The 22303-nt window shown below is 35.1% G+C and overlaps 1 pseudogene; it reads right to left on the reverse strand.

Moving 5' to 3' along the window:
* Positions 1-3671: 3671 nt before the first annotated feature.
* Positions 3672-4800, reverse strand: LOC120273211 (annotated as a pseudogene).
* Positions 4801-22303: the final 17503 nt, after the last annotated feature.

Genomic DNA, 22303 nt, shown 5'->3' on the forward strand with positions numbered 1-22303 from the left:
TGAACCCGTGAATCCTTCACGTGATAGCCATGTGCTGAATTTCAAATCCAGGATTTTGGTTTACTCTGGTTTTGGCAGAATATTAAAATCCCTTATTTGTGTGATTTGAAAATCACAGAAAAAGCAAAATCCAGGGAGACAAACATGGGATTTTACAATCATTGGGATTAACAAATTCAATGACACTGAAATCCATTGAAACAAACACACCCTTAATATTTAATACGTAGCTATAAAGTAATGGCATTGTAATGTCTTGTTTCGTGTGCCGAGTAAACATTTAATATTTAATACGTTACACGTAGCTATAAAGTAAAGTAATACACATCTCCAAATATTTAACATGTATGTCCACCAAATTCTAGAATACTACATGGTTTAGTTGTACCTTGCTTGCTAATATTTCAAAAAATATACAATATTTATTTAGAAAACTAATGTGAATGAGTGGATGAGTAACATAATTACTCAGAAATGGATTAAAAAAGATTAAATACCAAAATTGGTCTCTCTAAAGTTTGGGATTGACCCTTTTAGTCCTTCTATTCAAATATCAACCCATTTAATCTATTTAATTGTTTAAATTTGACAATGTTAGTCTTGGACTCAATGGTTGTTAGTTTTACCATTAAATTTTGCTGATGTGGCTTTTATTGTATTAAAATATTATTAAAAAAATATTAAAAGAAAAAACCTCAAACTTGAAATCTGGATGTAGATCCAAATTAATGGATATGCATCCACTAGTTACTCCTAAATCAGATCTATGCCTTTCTAACACTCGATTACTCCAGCGATTACCCACAGATTCTTATCCTTTTCTACCTTCCTCGTTATCCTCCACTGCTCTACATTAGCTAAGGCCCCCAATTGTAAACTAAGAGATCCATCGTGCATGAGACCAAGCACCCATCCAACATCAGGAACTACAAGTTCGCTCGCAAAGGCATCGAGCGCCTTAATTTCAAGTAGCAATCAAAGGACTCATTATCAAAAGTTTGCTTTCTTTGCTTTGTGGAACCTATGAACCAAAGCAGTGTTTGTTCACCATGATGAAATTGACTCCCTTTTTTGTGCTTGTGTTGTGCAATTGTTATCGGATTGTATTTTTTTTAAACTATTTACTATATTCAAGATCAATTTCTTTTTCTGATATTTTTGTGCATAATTATGTGTACAGAAATCTACATAATTTGCACTTGCACTCTACAAAAATACAATGTAACAGAATGAAGAACATGTAGCTATGCAATAGCAACAAGAAGATGCCAATCCCTGACAAATAATACACACAATTAACACCTCAAACTAATTGTTCAAACTTCTAGTGAAGTTCTCCTCATTCCATTGCATTGCATTCAAGAATTAGCAGATGAAGCCAAATCAGAGAAAGAAAGATCCATTGAACATTGTTTGCTCCTTATTCTTTGTTTGGCCTTCATTGATTTAGTGCAATTCATGTAGTTAGGTCTTTGACTAAGTTTACTCATCTATGCTAATTTCTTATCCATGGAGTTTGGCTTTGCAGCAATCCTTGTGCTCACATTATTTTTCTCGATATCTACTAAACAAGGAGTTTGTAATGGGGATGGATCTCCTAATTCATGACTAGGGGTCTTCCCTAGCGTCAAGCATCGGAGGATAACATGGGAAGTTAGAAAATGCTAGGGATTTGAGGGTGAGGGCTAGAGTAAATCTGGGATAAGAGGGACCTGATTTGTTGTAACTAATGGATGTAGATCCATTAATTTGGATCAGCATCTGTGGGCTCCCTTTTTTCTCACTCGGCCTTTAATTAGGGTTAGACCGGTTAAAAATAAATGGATTACAAATCAAATTTTATTTTTTATGATTTCATGGTGATTATGGGTTCATGACTTCAATTAGGGGCAAGCCCTTAATGTTAATTACCGTGGATGTTGTTGTGGAAACCTCCTATTAAGAAATAAGTGTGAACAAGGAAACAAGTTGTGACAATTAATTTCATTTATTTCAATAAATATGAATTCATGGATTTCATTGAAAATACAAGAGATTTGAAATCATCTTGACTTATGAACTTGTGTCTTGGACAATTTTTTGCATTTTGGTTTTGATTTGTATTTCAAGTTCTGGATCCTCTATGTTGATGAATCATAAACTTGATTTTAACTTTCCGTAAGCTTCGGCTTTTATGCCTGTGAAATTTTCTTCAAGTCTTGACTTGTGAAACTCTTTGGGTCTTCGACTTTTGATGTCTTGAGATTGCTGAGTCTAATTGTCGATATATATAAATTTTTAAATATTAACTTGTGAAACTCTTTGGGTCTTCGACTTTTGATGTTTTGAGACTGCCGAGTCCAATTGTCGATTTATATGGATTTTCAAATATTGACTTGTGAAACTTTTTGGGTCTTCGACTTTTGATGTCTTGAGATTGCTGAGTCTAATTGTTGATTTATATAAATTTTTAAATATTAACTTGTGAAACTCTTTGGGTCTTCGACTTTCGATGTCTTGAGACTGCCGAGTCCAATTGTCAATTTATATGGATTTTCAAATATTGACTTGTGAAACTCTTTGGGTCTTCGACTTTTGATGTCTTGAGACTGCTGAGTTCCAATTTTCGATTTATATGGATTTTCAAATATTGACTTGTAAAATTTTTTGGGTCTTCGACTTTTGATGTCTTGAGACTGCTGAGTTCCAATTTCCGATTTATATGGATTTTCAAATATTGACTTGTGAAACTTTTTGGGTCTTTGATTTTTGATGTCTTGAGACTGCTGAGTCCAATTGTCAATTTATATGGATTTTCAAATGTTGACTTGTGAAACTCTTTGGGTCTTCAACTTTTAATGTCTTGAGACTACTGAGTTCCAATTTTCGATTTATATGGATTTTCAAATATTGACTTGTGAAACTCTTTGGGTCTTTAACTTTTGATGTCTTGAGACTGCTGAGTTCCAATTGTCGATTTATATGGATTTTCAAGTCTGGACTCTTTTCATATCTTGAGTCTTGATTTGATTACTTTGGCTTTGAATTTTTGTTTTGTTATATATATATATATATATACATATATTTGTCACATCATACGCATATATATGTGAACACATAATTTATATATATATATATATCATATGTTACTGCCTGCGACCAGTCACCACATTGCATGTCTCTTCGTCACCTTGAGATATACATCTCATTACCGTCTCGCAACAAGTTTAACCGCCGCCTCAAGATGAGTATTCTCATTGTTGCTTTGGGATAGGTATATATATAAATCTATATTCATCATATTCATACCCACCATGCACATGGTGGGGCCCCTTTTATTATTATTTTTTTAATTCTTCTTTAAACATACACATGAATATGCATGCATGCTTCTCATCATTTTTTCATTTTTTTTTTTTGGTTTATTCATTTGCATGTGTGCCTTTTGGATTTTTTTTTATATATTGCACATCATGAGCATGCATGCAGACTATAGCATGGTCCTCATTCTTTATTTATTTATTTATTTTTATCTCATAGCACACATTGCATGCTTCTATATCATATATATATATATATATATTCACGTGAATATGCATGCACTTCATTATATTTAATTTTCTTTATAAACAACATCATCACAACCTTTTTGACTCAAGCCTCTACTTGAATTTGCATGCATGGTGGCTTCATCACACGCATTGGCATATTGTGTTGTCCGAACAGATGATTCTCTTGTTCTGGGCGAGTAAAAAGGGTGCTGCTTTCTTTACACTTTGACCATCTAGGGCTCTTCTTTTCGTTTTTTTATAGCTTTGTAGCAAGTAGCTTAAGCGGGCCCTTAATGTACGTCGCAGCCATTGACAGGATGTCTAGTGGAGAATAGGGAGATCAGCCACCATTTACATAATACACAAATAAATGTGCATCATACTGCTGGCCCTTGATGTATTAAAACTTGTGCAATACCATTACGAGCTTGAATTGCATCTTTTGATAGAAATTTATCACAGGCTGATTATAAGCAATAACATGCAAGTAAACTACTCACCAATTTGTCATGCTTGAAGCATATTTTGTGACTTCCCAAACAAGAGAACCAGCAATCCTATGATTCCGATAACGTTCTACAACACTAAGTGTTAATATATATACAAGAGTTGCATATTTTCTTGAAGCATCAGATGCAAGTAAGTCTTCAATCTCATTATCATGAGCGGCTATCACTCATGTAGTAATAAACCCAATATGTTCATCACTTTGATTGTTTAGACCAATATCAACTGCTTCCCATGAAATAATGCCATGGCCATTGACAACATTAAGGAAGAACTCTTTCTCTCATACCTTATCGGAAACAATTTGGCATGTATTTGCTCAAGAACATCAAGATCGGATGGCAATATAGGCCTATAATAACAGATGCGACATATGTAGCTTGCACGTCTAACATTAATTGTTCCAACATAAATCACCTGCAGCTAGATATCTTTGAATAACAAGAATATGCAACGCCATGGCCATTTATGCCACATCCACTTCATCAATCAATTTATTGTTCATACATTTGGCGTCAACTTCACTCATCGTCAATTTCCAGGAATCCTTCAAACAAGAATAGACCTTTGTTCCAACTATCTCAGAGGACTTGCTCTTGGTCACAGAATTATTGATATTGATCACCAGGAAGAGTAGTGTCCCATTGGTTTGTATTTAGTATAACTTCTTCACCCCGGTGCTTTCTAATCTTTCTATCCTTTGAACACGCAGCAGATTGGGAAGAGCTGCCAACTGGATCTTCTTCAGATCGGTTGCATCCATTTTGTAGGGTTCAAATGAGAGTGACTTCAGTGGGTTGAGATGCACAAACATGACTTTTTGCTCATATTAGCAGAGAAAACTTGTTTGTACTTCTTCTGCCATTTCCCATTAGCAGTCTTGATCACAAACTCCATGGAGAAGATGTTTGCCAGCTTTGCATTGTACCCATTCCTCCCTTCAGTGGTTTTTCTTTATGTTGTTATTGTAGTTGCTACACGTCAGCGAGTGTCCAAAGACCATCTTAGGCACATGAATCCCTTCATCTACATGAATCTTGATGGGAACATCGTCACCATTGTTGTAGATACTGATGCAATTAGCCTGGGGATCAATCTCAACACGCAGACAGTCCATGGAGGGGTCTTGCTACTTGTTATCAGCAGTGTTGACAAGGATCTCGTCAAAGATCTTGTAGAGGTTAGGAACGAAGGTCACCTTTCGGTACACCATGGTTTCTTTATCATCACCGGACGGCGTTGCTAGATTCTTCACTGCATCAACAGTGATCTTAGGCATCTCAAACACCCATAGGTCCTGGATGTGCTTCTCAATGAAGCAGATGTAGGTGTTAGGACAGAGGAAAATATGCTCCATTTGTGTCACCTTCTGGTATGTCTCTTCGATCGTCTTCTTGCCAGCGACGGCTCCATCTTCAACGGCGGCGTTGTGGTTAAGGCAATTAGCGATGACAACAACTTTCTTCCTTCTCTTTTTTTGTTTTGTTTGTTTGGTCGGGAGAGGTAAGTTCTTCTTCTTCTTCTTCTCCTTGGCAGAGAGAAAATGAGAATTCCCTCAGTCTTCTTTCAAATTTCTTCCCCCTTTATCTTCTTCATCTTTCTTCCGACCTCCTTCCTCTAGGTTCGGGGGACAGCAACGACCTCTTCTCATTTTTTTTTATTATGTATTTTATATATGTATACATGTTTGGTAGCTATTGAAACCGAGAGTCTTCCTCTTCTTCTTTCTTTAGTCATCCCTTCACTGGTTCCCCGCTTTCTCCTTCTTTGGCCCCATCCTCGTCGTCTTCTCCTCCATCCTTTTTTTTCTCCTTCATCTTTCTCTTCTTCATCTTCTTTGGGTTCGGTTAGTTTCTTCTTCAGTCTTCTTCTTCAAATTTTCTTTCTCCTCGTTTCTCTTCTTCATTTCTCAGGCAACATCCTTGGACGAGAGATTCCTGGTCTTGAGCTTCTTCCTCCTCTGAAGCTGTCAGCTGATTGAAGGTCTGCTCGTATGAAGCTGAAGTTGAAACTATAATTCTAGATTTGTTGTTTAGTGTCTAAAGTTATATTTCAGTTTGTTGTTATTATGTTTAAGTTTGTTGCTGTAGTTTGTTGTTTCTATTTGGTGTCTAAAGTTTGGTTTTAATTTGCTAGGTGTATTAGTTGCTTTGTAACTAGTGATGTAACGAGTGTGGATAGAACAGGTGGACGGCCATGATAGCACAATCTGGGTAAATGGTTTTAGTTCGAGGCATGAAGTTGTGTTTGTTTGGTTGGTGTTTTGTTTATAGTCTAGGTTGTTTGGTTTTCTTAGAGAGAGACTGAAAAGCTAAGAGAAAAGAAGGTTTTGGGAGCTTGGTGTTCTTATGAACTTGTTTTCATTCTTAGTATCTAGATACACTGTTCTTCTTTCTCAGAAATTCAACATTGGTATCAGAGCTTGGAATTAAGGAGTTTGAGTGTGTTGGAGTGTTTTTTGTGAAGGTGTTTGTTTGTTTGAGGGTTGTGTGAACAACATGGTGTATGGCATCGAGTTCTAACTCCAATCCTGATACAGTTATTTCGTCTTTGACATTTTTTAAGGGAGAAGGTTATGATAGGTAGAGTGTTAAAATGAAAACACTCTTCCGGTCATAAAATATATGGAATGTAGTATAGAAAGGTGTTCTCAAGGAAGGGACAGAAGCTCAGGTGCTGGAGAGTAACAAACATGATGCAAAGGCCTTGCATTTGATTCAACGGTCTTTGGAGGATAGTATCTTTGATCGAATTGTGAGGTTCACAACTGAAAAAGAAGCTTGGGATCACATTCAAACTAAATATCATGGATCATCTCAGATTGTTTCAGTAAGAAGACAAACCCTTAGCAGAAATTTGAAACTTTACAAACGAAAGAAGATGAAGGAGTGCAGCAATATGTTTCAAGGGTAGTGTCTCTTGTAAATCAAATCAAAGGTCTAGGTTATGAATTAGAAGAGAAGGAGGTTGTGTCTAAGGTGATGAGAAGTTTAACATCCAAGTATGATCATGTGATTATTTCCATTGAAGAAGCTAGAGATGTTGACAAGCTTCTTTTGAATGAATTGAGTGGAAGCTTGCAAGCTTATGAAGCCAGATTTAATAGATTTGAAGATCAACCTGCAGATAAGGCTTTGTATGTAAAAGGGGAGGCTTCAAGTAGTGGTGGTTCTCAAGAGAGTGAGGACTGGTCTACTGGGTTTAATAGAGGCAGAGGGTTTGCAAGAGGTAGAGGAAGATATTTCAGAGGTAAAGGAAGAGGTTTTGACAGTACAAGAGGAAATTTTGATGATACTAGAAGTAATTGCTCAGATGATCAGAGGCAGTTTCAGTCAGGTTAACAATATAGTAGAGGAGGTCAAAGGTAGTTCAATAGAGCACCAACTAGTCAAAGGGGTGGTAGAGGTAATTATCAAGATGTTCAGTGTTATAATTGTGGAAAGTATGGACACATTAGGTCTTATTGTTGGTTGATAAATACATCTCAAGATAGAAATGCAAGCAGTGAAGGGGATCAGAATTCAAGTGAGTTTGGCAGTCTGTTTATGGTGCATGATTGTGATGTGAAGTGTGAGCAGGAAAAATCTTCAATTTGGTTGTTGGATAGTGGGAGTTCTCATCATATGACAGGTAGGAAGAGTTTATTCAAACAACTTGATGATTCTGTATGTCATATAGTAAAACTGGTAGATGATCAAGAGGTGCAAGTTAATGGGAAATGTTCAGTGATAGCAAGACTTCAGAGTCTGATATAATGAATGCAAACTCAAGATATGTATTATGTATTATGTGCCAAAACTAGCACATAATTTGTTGAGTGTTGGTCAGTTGGATAGTAGTAGGTATGTGGTCAGATTTAGAGAAAAGGAGTGTGATATAATGAATGCAAACTCAGGTGATACATTGCTAACTGTGAAAAGAAATAGTAACAACTTGTATCCTGTGGCATTTTCAAACACAGAAGTTGGAAATATGGCAGTGAAGGAAGAAGAGTTATCTTTGTTGTGGCATTATAGATTGGGCCATCTGAATTTTCAGGGATTGAAGGTTCTTAAATAGAAGGAAATGGTAATTGGTTTACCAAATTTGGAGCAATTCAAACATTGTGAAGCTTGTGTTTATGGAAAACTGGCAAGGAATGCTGTTGTGGGAGAAAAATCATGGAGAGCTAAACAAAGGTTGCATTTAGTTCATGCTGATGTCTGTGGTCCAATGCAAATTGAGTCTTATGGAGGAAAAAGGTATTTTCTTGTGTTCATTGATGATTATTCTAGAATGTGTTGGGCTTATCTTCTAAAGTACAAGCATGAAGTATTTTCATGTTTCCAAGATTTTGTTGCTCTTGTTGAAAGACAAACAAATCAGAAATTGAAATTATTAAGAACAGATAGAGGTGGAGAGTTTCTTTTAAGGGAATTTAATTTGTTCTCCAGCAGATTGGGGATTAAACATGGACTTTCAGCACCATATTCTCCTTAGCAAAATGGGGTGGCTGAAAGACAGAATAGAACACTAGTGGAGAAAGCTGGAAGCATGACAAGTACAAAGCTTGACTCATCGCTAAAGGATATACTCAAGAGTATGGAGTCGATTATGAGGAGGTATTCTCTCTGGTGGTGAGATTGGATATAGTAAGAATGTTTTTGGCAATTGCAGCATACAAAGAGTGGCCAATTTTCCAATTGGATGTGAAGTCTGCATTTCTTAATGGTGTACTTGAGGAAGAAGTCTATACAGCTTAAGCAAGGGGATTTGATGTCCCAGGCAAAGAAAAGATGGTATATAAATTAATTAAGGCTTTATATGGTCTAAAACAAGCTCCTAAAGCTTGGTATGGAAGGTTAGACACTTGGTTTCAATCACAGGGATTTCAAAGGAGTCAGACAGAACATACTTTGTATAAAAAGGTTGAGGAAAATGGAGAACTTCTATTGGCATGTGTGTATGTTGTGATCTACTTTATATGAGTTCATCCTTGCTAAAAGCTAATCAGTTCAAGGATGATATGAAAAGAGAATTTGAAATGAATGATGGTGTCATGAAGTATTTTTTGGGTCTTGAAATTAAGCAAGATAAGGCTGGAATACATATGTCTCAAAGAAAATATTTGGAGGACTTGCTGAAGATAAGTCACATGCAAGGTTGTAAGCTTGTAAGTGTCCCAATGACTCCTGAGACAAAGCTACAAGTGTTTGGAAAGTCTGAAGAGGCAAATATAACTGTTTACAGGAGCTTGATTGGTAAGTTGCTACATTTAACTCATTTAAGGCCTGACATCATGTTTGTTGTTAATTTGTTATCCAGATTCATGTCAAAGACTACTAGAATTCAATTTACTACAGAAAAATGTATTCTCAGATATCTCGCTGGAACATTAGATTAAGGTATTCAGTATGACAGAGGTGCTAATTGCATTCTGGAAGGTTTCTCTGACAGTGATTGGAGTGGAGATTTAAATGGTAGGAAGAGCACGTTAGGTTATGTGTTTAGTTTGGGCATAGGAGTAGTATGTAGGTCATCTAAAAAACAAGAAGTTGTGGCTTTGTTAACCACAGAGGCAAAATATATGTCTCTCATTTTGCATGTTGCCATGGAATCTGGATGAGAAGGATTTTAATTGATTGTGGTATGCAGTATAATGTTCTAATTACAATATGGTGTGACAATAAATCCTGCATTGATATAGCCAAAAATCTAATTCTTTATGGAAGGACCAAGCACATTGATATTAAGTTTCACTTTATCAGAGATCTAGTGGCAAACAAAGAAGTAAATCTGAATTTCTGTAGAACTGGTGAACAAGTAGCTAATGGCTTCATAAAATGTTTGAATTTTTAGAATCATTACAGGTTTAGAGAGCAACTGGGACTTTGCAGCCTCCAAACAAGGGGGAGATTGTCAGCTGATTGAAGGTTTGCTCGTATAAAGCTGAAGTTGAAACTATAATTCCAGATTTGTTGTTTGGTGTCTAAAGCTATGTTTTAGTTTATTGTTATTATGTTTAAGTTTGTTGCTGCAGTTTGTTGTTCTGTTTGGTGTCTAAAGTTTGGTTTTAATTTGTTGGGTGTATTAGTTGCTTTGTAACTAGTGATGTAAAGCGTGTGGATAGAAGAGGTGGACGGCCATGATAGCACAATCTGGGTAAATGGTTCTAGTTCGAGGCATGAAGTTGTGTTTGTTTGGTTGGTGTTTTGTTTATAGTCTAGGTTGTTTGGTTTTCTTAGAGAGAGACTGAAAAGCTAAGAGAATTGAAGGTTTTGGGAGCTTGGTGTTCTTATAAACTTGTTTTCATTCTCAGTATCTAGGTTGTTTGTTTATACTGTTCTTTTTTCTCAGAAATTCAACAGAAGCTTCTTCCATCCGGAGTCCCCCTTCTTTTTCTTTATTATATGAGTATATATTTGACAGAGAGAAAACAAGGATCCTCCCCCCCAGTCTTCTTCTTCTTCTTTGGTCCCATCCTTGTTGTCTTCTTTTTCATCTCTTTCCTCATTTCTCTGGCGCTCCTTCGTCTGTTCTCCTCCCCCTGGGTTTGGCCTCCTCTGTATTAACAAATTCCTCAACAGGAGCCTTATCGATGATGGCAGCGACAACAACACGTTGACGAGTAGCATCCTTGTTCGCTGATCATGAACGAAAGGCGGCGATATTTCTTCTTTTTTATATGTATATGTCTTCGAGCAAGCATGAAAGGGCCTTCTTTTTCTCTTTTTTCAGTTTTCCTCCTTCCATCTTCCCTCTGGCCGGTTCATCCCTTCGTCTTTCTCTTCATCCTTTTTTCCTCACCTTCTTTCTCCTTCTGACTCCTTTGATTTTCTTCTTCTTTGATCCTTCCTTCTGCTTCTTTCTTTCGTTGCTCTCTTCAGTTCTTCTTCGGCCGGTCCTTCTCTGGCTCCTTCCGAAGTTCATCCTCCTCCTTCTTCTTTTAAAACGTGCAACTGCCCTCGTCGCAGACGATCGTGGGGGTCGTTCAAACCGTGAAGCCGATGTGGAGGGTGACATTTCCACTCACGTTCTTTCTCTTATTATTATTATTATTATTATTATTATTATTATTATTATTATTATTATTATTATTATTATTATTATTATTGTATTATATATATAAATATTATCTGATTTGATTTTGATTGATTTTTTCATATATTATATATTTTTTAATTGGATTTTGTTTATTTAATTTATTTTATATTATCTGATTTAATTCTATTTTATTATTATTATTTATTTATTTGTTTTATTTTATTACATATATATATATATATTATTGGATTTTTTTACTTAATTTATTTGATTTGAATAATTTGATTTGTTTTATTTTGTTTTATATTATTATATATATATTTATCGAATTTTATTTATTTAATTTATAGTATGTGATTTCATTTGATTCTTATTTATTTTATTTTATTTTATTATATAATATTATATTTTTATCAGATTTTATTTTATTTTAATTATATAAGCATTCATCTGCTGGGGACGTCCCTAGAATTCAATTCTATGGATGTCCCCACATCAGCCGTTAGATTGCTATCTAACGGCTGATGTGTTAATTAGAAAAGAGAGGCTAATTTGTTGCACGCTCTGAGAGGGATCTCTCTTTCTCCTTCTTTCATCTCTTCCTCTCCCTAACCCTCCTCTTCTCCTTCTTCTTCTTCTTCACTTATCCTACAACAGAATATCTGCAGTTTTGGCACAAAATCTGTTAGCCAGGCTGCTGGCAACATCCATTTTATGCTTCCATTTCTTTCTTGATTAAAAAAAAATGAATTTATTTCCAAAGTATTATGCTCATAACTCACAACACAACACATGTATTCAAACTGTTTTTAGTTTTTAATTTTCCACATCTATATTATAATAAATTAATGATCAGATCCGGTGGAACAAAGAGATTTAGAAGTGACATCAATGGCCTCGGCAAAGGAGAGGAAGACGGAGATTTGAGCGCAGTGGTTCTGTTCGTGGAAAAGGGCATCAAAAAGAGGGAATAGAGGAAAAGAGAGTTGAAGGAACCAATAGAGGGAGGATGGGAGCGGGCGAGGAGGGAGAGATTGCAAACAACTTTCTCACCATCAAATTAGATACTTTTTCTAAGTAAGGCATCAGCCGTTAGATAGCAATCTAATCTCTGATGTGGGGACATCCCTAGAATTGAATTCTAGGGACGCCCCTAGGAGAAGAATGCTATATTTATATATATATATATATGGGAATTCATCTCTTGGGGATTTCTAGGGATGTCCCCTATCAGCCGTTAGATGGCCAGCATCTAATGGTTGATGTATAATTTATAAAATATTTGGAGACAGGTTGATGTCCAGTCAGATCTTCGCCTTCCTCCATTCCCGACGCCCACCTAGATCTTCACCTCCATCTCCCCTGCAGCAGCAGGTGCCGTCGTTGTTCTCTCACCCTTTCCTCCTCCATTCCCGAGCCGACGCCTGAGAAGATCTTTGCCTCTCTCTCCCTTGCAACAGCCGCCGCCTGCCATTGTTCTCCCCCCTCTCCTCCTCCATTCCCGAGCCGACGCTCAAGAAGATCTTCGCCTCCCTTTCCCTTACAGTAGCCGCCGCCCGCCATTGTTCTCCCCCCTCTCCTCCTCCATTCCTGAGCCAACGCCCGAGAAGATCTTCGCCTCCCTCTCCCTTGCTGTAGCCACTGCCCGCCATTGTTCTCTCCCCTTTCCTCCTCCATTCCCGAGTCGACGCCCACCATTAATGTCACCGCCAGATCTGATCTCGCCAACCAATTCCAACAGCTGTCTCTATAGTTGATTTCATCCACAAAATTCTAATGTGCATGTAGGGTATTCACATTCATTTATTTATTAATTAACAAATACACCAAACACCAAGCAATTTTGATTTGCTTTATAAACTTGCATCTCTTTTACCTCAAGAAAATTTAACACCCTGATGCACTCATATACGTTGTTTATGTTCCAAATAAATAAGAAAAACAAAGAGATTCCAAGATTCCCAAATTTATTCTGACAATAACAGCCACATCAAACAGTAAATAAGTAAACAAAAATAAATAATAATTATAATAACAATTTTTTTTTAAAAAAAAAGACAAAGCAAGCACAAAGACACACCGCTTAACATTCCTTCCCTCAATTAGAAAAATTACCAGGATTATTAGCATTAATAAAACAGTAATTCCTCCAAATCTCACCCTTCTCCCTAGTCAACACACCCAAATTTGCCATCCATGTATAAACGACAATTCATGTATCATTTGTTCCACTTTCAAAAATAAATAATTTTTTGGGTATATGCTTTTATATATTCTAATTGGTTGTAGTTTTCTTTATAGGCTATCATGGCAAATATCACCGATGAAATATACAAATGATAATTCCATCTTTAAGGATATTGAAATGGATATAAACGAGCTTGGGTTATGCTAATTACATGAAGAAGGTGAAGGTCATGTGACACAAGGAATTGATAGCCAACAAGTTGAAGATATGCATGAATTGACAACACAAGTTGAAGATATGCAAAGTCCAAAGGTTTTAGGGTAAGAAAGGGCCATCTGTATCGTTCATCAAGTTCTCAAGTGATTACTTGTCGACACTTTGTTTGTGATATGGAAGAAGCTAAATCTATGTCAGACAAAAGACAACTAGGAAAAACTGTACAAAGGCGTAGAGATACAAGGATAAATTGCAAGCTCGAATGGTAGTGTCAAAAATAAAGAGTGGACGATGGACCTAAAGACGTTTGATGATGTGCATAATCATGTTTTACTAACAACTCCATCTAAGGTGATGAAGATAAGGTCTCACTGCAATATTAGTGAGACATGTAGAAATTTGATGGAGACATTGAATAAGAGTAGAGTGGTACCGAGCCAAATGAGTCGAATATTAAATGAAACACTTTCAAATACATGATCTGCACTAATTACAAGGGTTGATTGTTCCAATCATTTGAGGGGAGTCCGAAGCAACAATATTGGGAAAGATTAATGCATGGCTATTGTTCAAATTTTCAAGGAAAAAAAAACTTAATGACGATTTTTTCTTCTTTGATGTGGAGCTTGATGAGTTTGGTCAAACTAGACGTGTCTTTTGGGCAGATGGAAGATCTAGAATGACATATTCAGAATTTGGAGATGTCATTTTTGACACTACTTATAAAACCAATAGATTTGATTTCCCTTTTGCTCCTTTTGTTGGTGTCAACCATCATATGCAATCAATTTTATTTGGTTGTGCTCTAATTGCAGATGAAAAAGAAGTTTTTTATGGGTATTCCAAACATGGTTGAGATGTATTCTAGGGAAACATCCAAAAACCATAATTACAGATCAAGACTTGGCTATGGGAAGGCCATTGCAAAAGTGTTTCCAAATTCTGGCCTTCGACTTTGCTCGTGGAACATAGGAAAAAATTCAATGAAGTATTTAGTAGATTTGAAGAGTAAAGAGGGCTTCATGAGGGACTACAACAATTGGTTGCATCGTAGTGAATCAATTGAAGCATTTGAAAATAGATGGGGTGAACTTCAAGCAACATACAACATTGCTGATAAACATTGGTTGAGTAAGATGTATAACATTCGACACAAATGGGTGTCTCTATATTGACAAGATATATTTACATTGGAATGACTTCTACACAACGTAGCGAAAGTCTCAACTCATTTTTTGATGGCTTTGTTAATGTACAAATTCCATTGGATGAGTTTGTTATGCAATATGATAAGGCTTTGGTTGCTCGACGAAATGATGAAGAAAATGAATACTTCAAAACGTTGGACTCTATAGCTAACTATTGCACAAGTCATCCAATTGAGAAACATGCAGGAGAAGTGTATACAAGAGCTGTGTTTAATATCTTTCAGGTAGAATTGTAAGAAAGTGATAGTATGTTTGCTGAACATATTTGAGATGGGTCTGAAAATGCAAAATATATAATTTTTAATAAAACTGTTGTGTTTAGCAAAGATTGTAGTGAAGATGGGGAGGCTTCGGCTACATGCTCTTGTAAGAAGTTTGAGAGAGAAGGTGTGTTGTGTCACCACATATTCAAAATATTTTAAAAAAAGAGGTTGCAAAGATTCCCAAAAGATATATTCTACGCCGTTGGACTATAGATGCAAGATATAGATCAAGTGTTATGATGATTGAGACATGCAACAATGTCTTCACACCCTTGATGAAGTGAAATGCACAAAATATGTGGTTTTCCATATCGCACAATCTATATCATCCCTAGAGATGTATGAGAAAATTATGCCAAAGCTTAAAGACATTTTTGAAATTCTTGGTGAAATGTCTAGTGCCCCAGAACATAGATCTTGCACCGGGAAAAATGAGGAAAATCATGAAATTATCGGTTCCTCTTCTTGCTTTGCCTTCTCAAGTGAAGATAATGTTTGTGGGTCAAACATTAGTATTCTTGATCCAAAACCTATCAAGAGCAAAGGTCGACCAAGAGTAAATACGAGGATTGAGTCCGGCATCGACCTTCAATTATCAACCAAGAGAAAAAGAACTTGTAGTAGATGTGGAGGAAAGGGTCATTACATGACTACTTGCACATTTAGTAAGACATTTTTTTTCTTTTAAAAGTTGCATCAATTTATTTTATATTTTAATCATTTTTTGTTATTTACTAAATGAAACTTTTTATTTGTGAATGTAGATCAACCTTGAGCAACAAGGAGCACTCACATTTTGAATCTACACGTGATTTTCATTTTGGAGTTATAAACAAGCTTTTATCTAGACCAAGTGATTTATGTAATTTATATTGGATTGTATACCTTAATATGGAAGATGAATCTTTAATGGTTTCATTGTGATCATGGTCATGTTTTATGGTATTTTAATTTTGGATGAAGTTTTTGGGAACTTCATAATTGATTGGTGAGTATAGTAGTGCATTTTTCTTCTTGTGATTACTATGTGTTTTGAGATAGCCCTAAAGACTTGGTCACAATGGTTGCAGGACAATATAGATAATGAATTGGAAATAAGTGTGTTAATTTATGCTCACATTTTCTTTATGCTCAGATGTTTGGAACAAGCTTCTTTATGCTCACATTTTCTCAAAGCATGCAGAAGAGTGATTTGTTTCCTTTTCTTTGTCACAAGATGTTGTCCATATTGTTTTTTTTTTTTTTTGTGTCAAATTTTGCATCGAAGGGAAGGTCCAAATGGACCTCTGTAATGAAATGTATCTGTAATGTAACATTTGACTTCCCTATTTCATCAATCAAATTTAATAATTCAGTTACAATCCCCACACAAATCTTCAAAGCACTTGGAGACATTCTGTTTTTTCCTTCAATAATCAATTTTATTGACCACACAAGTCTTGAAGAGTTGCTTGGCCTGCATCAAGAAAATAACATTCTGTTTTTTCATTCAACAATCACTTTTACCGACCACACAATTTCAGTTACAATCCCCACACAAGTCTTGGTAATTTTTCATTCAACATATAGATCTTCTTCTTGTTCTCGTTTAGCCCCGGGGGCTACGATCACTTCTGGAGCGCCAACCCTATTGCTCATGCTGGTGAGGATTCCAATTTCAATTTTGACGCCATTATATTTCCAGAGTGATAATTTTTTTTTTTTTAAATAAATTGAACATGACTTGAAAATAATTTAAAACTTAGACAACAATTCCACCAATTGACATAAGTTAAGTAGAATACAATATTATTGTTATGAATTTAAATATAAAGCAATTAAAATCATATATTTGCAGATAAAAGTTGAAAAATTCCTTATTAAAAGATAGATAATACAATAATTATGCATTTAAATATAAAGCAATTAAAATCATATATTTGCAGATAAAAGTTAAAAAATCCCTTATTTAAAAGATCGATAATACAATAATTATGCATTTAAATATAAAGCAATTAAAATCATATATTTGCAGATAAAAGTTAAAAAATCATTTAAAAGATAGATAATACCATAAAAATTGACATCATCATACAGTAATTTTTATGTTAAACAACACCATCCAAAACAAAAACTAACAAAAGTCATATACGCACATATTTTTGCCATAACTTTTTAAATTACTTTTACCAAAAGATAAATCCAAGAACATGGAAAAGGTGATGAAACAAAACCAAGTATGAAATTGAAACAAAACTATAACCAAAAAAAAAAATATTGAAATAAAATTTCATTAATACATAATCCATATCATCACATTCAAAGAACAATTAAAAAAAAAAAAATCTCTCTCTTTTTTTTTTGGTTCTAGATTTCCTTTCTTTCCTTCTGTCTTACCCCTTGGTTTCAGAATCAAATCAATAAAAGATGATTGCAACCACCAAAATGATGATTTACTAAAGCTTACCTTGCAAATTAGAGATCGCATAGGGACCAAGAGATTGTTGATTATCCCCAAGTATACACCATTTGGCCTCTGTGAGTGCTCCATTATCAACTCCATTACTGCTATATGTGATTATTTTAGGCGCTGGAGTTGGTCGGTGAGATTGGATCTGGTGGTGACATCAATGGCGACAGCGATTGTTGCAAGGGAGAGGGAGGCGAAGATCTAGGTGGGTGTCAGCTCGGGAATGGAGGAGGAGAGTGGGGAGAGAACAACGGCGGCGGTTGCTACAAGGGAGAGGGAGACGAAGATCTGGCTGGGCGCCAACTCGGGAATGGAGGAGGAGAGGGGGGGAACAACGACGGCGGCGGCGGCTGCTGTAAGGGAGAGGGAGTCGAAGATCTTCTCGGGCGTCGGCTCAGGAATGGAGGAGGAGAGGGGGAGAGAACAACGGCGGGACCGGCTACTGCAAGGAAGAGGGAGGCAAAGATTTGGGTGGGCGTCGATTGGTGGGAAGTGAAGATCTGACTGGGCATAAACCTATCTCCAAATCTTTTTTAAATTATACATCAGCCGTTAGATGTCATCTAATTGCTGATGGGGGATTCTAGGGATGTCCCCAGGAGATGAATTCCCTATATATATATATATTTGTCTGAGTTGATTTATTTTATTTTAATTTATCTTATTATATATATAGATATATTTTTATAAGATTTGATTTATTTTATTTTATCTTTTATCTTATTTGATTATTTTATCTTATTTAATTTTTTAATTTAAATTTAATTTAATTTTATTATATATATATATATATATATATTTGCTTCGTGATTTGTTTATATGGCTGATTTTGGGATTGAGATTGCCTCGAGATATGGGTTCTCGGCTAATCTTGAGGTTTATGTATTTTGGATCGCCTAGAGATCCATGTTCTTAGATGATCCGGAGATTTGAATATTTTTAGATCGCTTCGAGATCTGTGCTCTCGGCATTTCTTAATATTTAGATATTTTGTATATTTTTTATCACCTCGAAATCGGTGCTCTTAGCTGATCCGAAGATTTGAATATTTAGATCGCCTTGAAATATGTGTTCTCAGCTGATCTTGAGATTTGAATATTTTTTAGATCACCTCGAGATTTGTGCTCTCGGCTAATCTTGGGATTTTTATATTTAAATCGCCTCAAGATATGTACTCTTGAGTGATATTGAATATATCCAAATATGATGAAATTTATTTATCCTATCCTTATGTTGTCCTAATTCCATTATGATTTGGGTCATATGTGATTTTAAAATTTTGATTTTATTTGAATTACGACATGCAAATTTTTTTTATATAAACAACGTCATGATTTTAAGTTTAAGGTTTTTTTAATAATATTTTAATACAACAAAAGCCACATCAACAAAACTTGACAGCAAACTAACAAGTAGAGATGGCAATCTGTACCCTACCCGACGGGTATACCCGTACCCATACCTGGTCAAAGAGGGTATTACCTTTTTTGACTGGGTACGGGTACAGGTATTAACCATTATTATTTGAGAGGGTGCAGGTCAGGTAAAGGTATGCCCTACCCTACCCATACCCTTACCCATTGAAGCGGGTATGGGTAAAACCCATACCTGTACCCTTACCCTCATATATATATATATATATATATATATAATTTTTTATTAAGCTAAACATTTACCCATAATTTAATAATTTACCCAAAATTTATTTTTCATGGTGATTAATTTGAAAATAATACTTTAAATTTTCTCTTAATATATTATTTTGAATTTTATTTAATTTTTATATTTAAATCTGATGGAGCATAATATTATCAAAATTTAATTTTGGATATATATTAAGAATTATAATTAAAATAAAAAATTAAACATTATAAAACAAATATAAAATAATGTCATAATAATTTATTCTATAAATTATAAGAACATCCTGAAAAACAAGATGCTATTAAAAAATCAATTGGATATATAAATTAATCAATTAATTTACAAACATATGAGAATTACTTAATTTATAATTGCATTTAAATTCAAAATCTCACTAGACATTTATAAAATTTGAAACTATATAAAACATAAATAGTATTTATATTAAAACTAAAGCAATAAAGGTAGAGTTATTGTTGAGCCCTAAATAAATGGCAATGAAAATCAATCAACTTGTTATTTTATATTAATTAAGTTGTTACGTATAATTTTTATGTGATTATATGATTTAAGATAAACAAATATTGATCAACTTGTAATTTTGAATTTATGGACATGTGTTTAAACATTGTATTGTAATGGATTATTATTATTATTTAAATTTAATTCGGCAATTTGAACAACAGCTAAGCGGGTACCCGTGGGTATACCGTACCTTGCGGGTAAGGGTACGATTTTTTTTTTATCCTGGAAGGTACGGGTAATGGTACGGGTATAAGGTAGAGATTACGGGTACCGGTAAGGGTTTTGACATACCCTACCCATACCCTACCCGTTGCCATCCCTACTAACAACGGTCGAGCTAAGGACTAATATTGGCAAATTTAAACAATTAAAGGGACTAAAAGGGTTGAAATTTTATTAGAGGGACTACAAGGGTCGTTCCCAAATTTTTGAGAGACCAATTTGGGTATTTAACTGATTAGAAAATATATCCAAGCCAAAAGGAATTTTTTTGTAAGAAAATATAAAATAAATTTCAAATCCATACCCGCTACAACAACTATATTTCATGTAGCTAATGATAAAATCAAAATGAAGCTTAGCAGATAAGACCTAGTATATTATTTAATAAGCCATCTTTGACGATAATTAATAATATATAAAACTAAATTAATAATATATAAAATTAAAATTTTAAATATTAAATTAATTGTATTTTAGATATTTTAAAAATAAAATATATATAATTAAAATTTTAAATATGATATTTAACTAATTGTGTTTTTTAATTATTAAAATATAGATTATATTATTTTTTAATATTATTAATCATTATAATATATTTTTTAATATTTTATTATTGACCCCGATTCAACCCGATTCAACCTGGTCGAACCCATTGATTCCTGACCCCTAGGCTTAGCAGAGTCAATGCCCAAACCGGGTCTGACAACATTGCCTATAACTCATATTTTAATCATCCTTTTTTCCAACATCGCAATCTTATCTTACAAACTCTATTACCATCACTAATAACATCATCATCTACATCATCAAAATGGTCCCAACATCATACACCACTTACCCTTATCTTTCAACACCATTCCACTATTGACCACCATATATCTCATAGATTTTACCATTTTAATACAACTTAGCAGAACACAATGTTGACCTCCTCATCAACAATGAACTCAAACTGACACCATGAAATTTTTACACTAACTATTTAAGAAAAAAATCCCATGGTTCAAATACAATAATTTTGTCTTGAAAATCAAGTCAAGAGTTAAAAGAAATCCCATGCCATATGCCTGGACTCATTTTGTTCATGAATATAATATAAAAACACCAAGACATACAAGCATAGCTATAGATATTAAAGTCTTTTTCAGTTCACAGGTATTTCTTCATTCTCATCTTTCACTTCAAGCTCTTGTTGAATTAATCTTGTTACTATTGCATTTATGACCCTATATTATTTATATATTGCATTTGGGCATTATTACATTTTATGCATTTATGTTTTCAGTTATGACCCTCGTTATTTTATATATTGCATTTAGGATTATATTTGGATAAGTTTGTTAGCTTGAATCTTTTAGAATTTTAGTGGAGCATTTCTTCAGGAACGTGGTTTGTATTCAGTTAATAATATAAATGATAAAAAACAGAAAAGACGTGAATTTGTTACTGCGTCAAAAAATATTCTTCTTCTTTTTCTTTGAGTGTGTAATTCTGATCACTGTTATTGTGTTATTTCTCTCACATTTGGTACTAGAGCAAGGTTCGAAGTAGATGCCAAAGATCATGCCGGCTGGTTCATCGTTAAGAAGTGAAGCAACAGTTGACACAGTGACGTCGAAGGCTCCAACAAGTGATGGGACGGTGTCACTCAAGTACCCATTGCTCATGAAAGAGCAACTATTCAGTGTGGGCTCTTAAGATGAAGGTGTATATGCGTGCGCAAGGCATGTGGGATGCCATTGAGCCTGCTGATCCGAACAAGGAGATAGAGACGCTAAAGAATTAGATGGCCCTTGCTACCATTTATCAAGGCATTAGCGAGGAGACACTCTTCGTGTTGTCTGAGAAGGAGACGGCTAAGAAGACATGGGAGATGATGAAGACAATGCACATGGCACCGAGCGCGTTAAGGAGGCAAAGATCCAAACTCTGAGAAGCGAGTTTGAAGGTCTATGCATGCGTAAAGCAGAGATGATCTATGACTTTGCCGCGAAGTTGACCACCACAGTTAACAAAATTAGTTCATTGGGTGACAAGGTGGATGAGGTCTACATCGTCAAGAAACTCCTCCGTGCTGTCCTTTCTAAGTTTCTTCAAATCAAAACAATTGAGCAGTTTGGTAACCTAGAGACAATGACCATTTAGGAGGTCATCGGGTCGCTTAAAGCCCATGAAGAGTGATTGCGGGGTTACGATGATAAGATATCCGAACACATCTTATTAACAAAGACCGCATGGAGGCGCGAGAGAAGGAGATGAAGGTGCATCAAACTCATCGAATGGACGAGGAGGAAGTAATTGGCGTGACCATGGGCATGGACACGGACGTATTGATGGCGGTCATGGAAATGAAGGCACTCATAAAGAGAAGAAGTTTGACAAGACCAAGGTGAAATGCTATAATTGTCACTATTTCGGCCACTATGCCTATGAGTGCAAATCTAAGAAGAAGGATGAGAAGGCCCATTTTGTGGAGATACAAGATGATGATGATGATGATGATGATGATGATGATGATGAGCTGA

This window comes from Dioscorea cayenensis, chromosome 12 (genome assembly GCF_009730915.1).
Source record: "Dioscorea cayenensis subsp. rotundata cultivar TDr96_F1 chromosome 12, TDr96_F1_v2_PseudoChromosome.rev07_lg8_w22 25.fasta, whole genome shotgun sequence".
NCBI lineage: Eukaryota > Viridiplantae > Streptophyta > Magnoliopsida > Dioscoreales > Dioscoreaceae > Dioscorea > Dioscorea cayenensis.